The following is a 501-nucleotide window of genomic DNA, read 5'->3' as shown; positions in this document are numbered from 1 at the left end:
CCTATCTTTTCACCTATATTATTTCTTCACCAATCATCTGTCATTCACACCTCAACAGCCTATACCGTTTCAGCAGAGGATGTGGACAGACCTTTCCCTATTTTTTTTTCAGTCGTTCAGGTTTTGAAGTCTCTGTTTCCAGCCCCTAAAGTCCCCCAACCCATCATGTCATCAAATCAGTAATGTTGCCCTTGCCGTCCAGGTGTCTTTGTCACCTTTGTTCACCTGCCTTCCTGTCTCCTTTACATGTGTCTTTTGCTTACTACAGTTTCTTCCGTTTAATGTACTTAAGTATAGTTTCCAGTTTGGTCTTCTCCTTTATATACATAACTTGTCTACTACCATTTCCTCTGTTTACTGCACTTCAGTGTGTCTTTCAGTTCGGTCTTTTCTTCATTCACGTCGTTCTTTTCATATTTTGCAGCATCACTCTTTCCAATCAAATTTTATCACTTGTCCCTAGTCCAAGTTTATGACTATTATGGCATGATGGAAGTGCAG

The 501-nt window shown here is 40.1% G+C and overlaps 1 protein-coding gene across 1 annotated transcript in view; it reads left to right on the top strand.

Annotated features, from left to right (window-relative positions):
- The window catches only part of LOC119587577 (carbohydrate sulfotransferase 9-like), an 11,195-nt gene that overhangs the window by 7,575 nt on the left and 3,119 nt on the right, over positions 1–501 (top strand). The gene's annotated exons all lie outside the window — the stretch shown is intronic.

This window comes from Penaeus monodon, chromosome 22 (genome assembly GCF_015228065.2).
Source record: "Penaeus monodon isolate SGIC_2016 chromosome 22, NSTDA_Pmon_1, whole genome shotgun sequence".
In the NCBI taxonomy this organism is placed as follows: domain Eukaryota; kingdom Metazoa; phylum Arthropoda; class Malacostraca; order Decapoda; family Penaeidae; genus Penaeus; species Penaeus monodon.
This window is presented reverse-complemented; position numbering and strand designations above follow the sequence as displayed.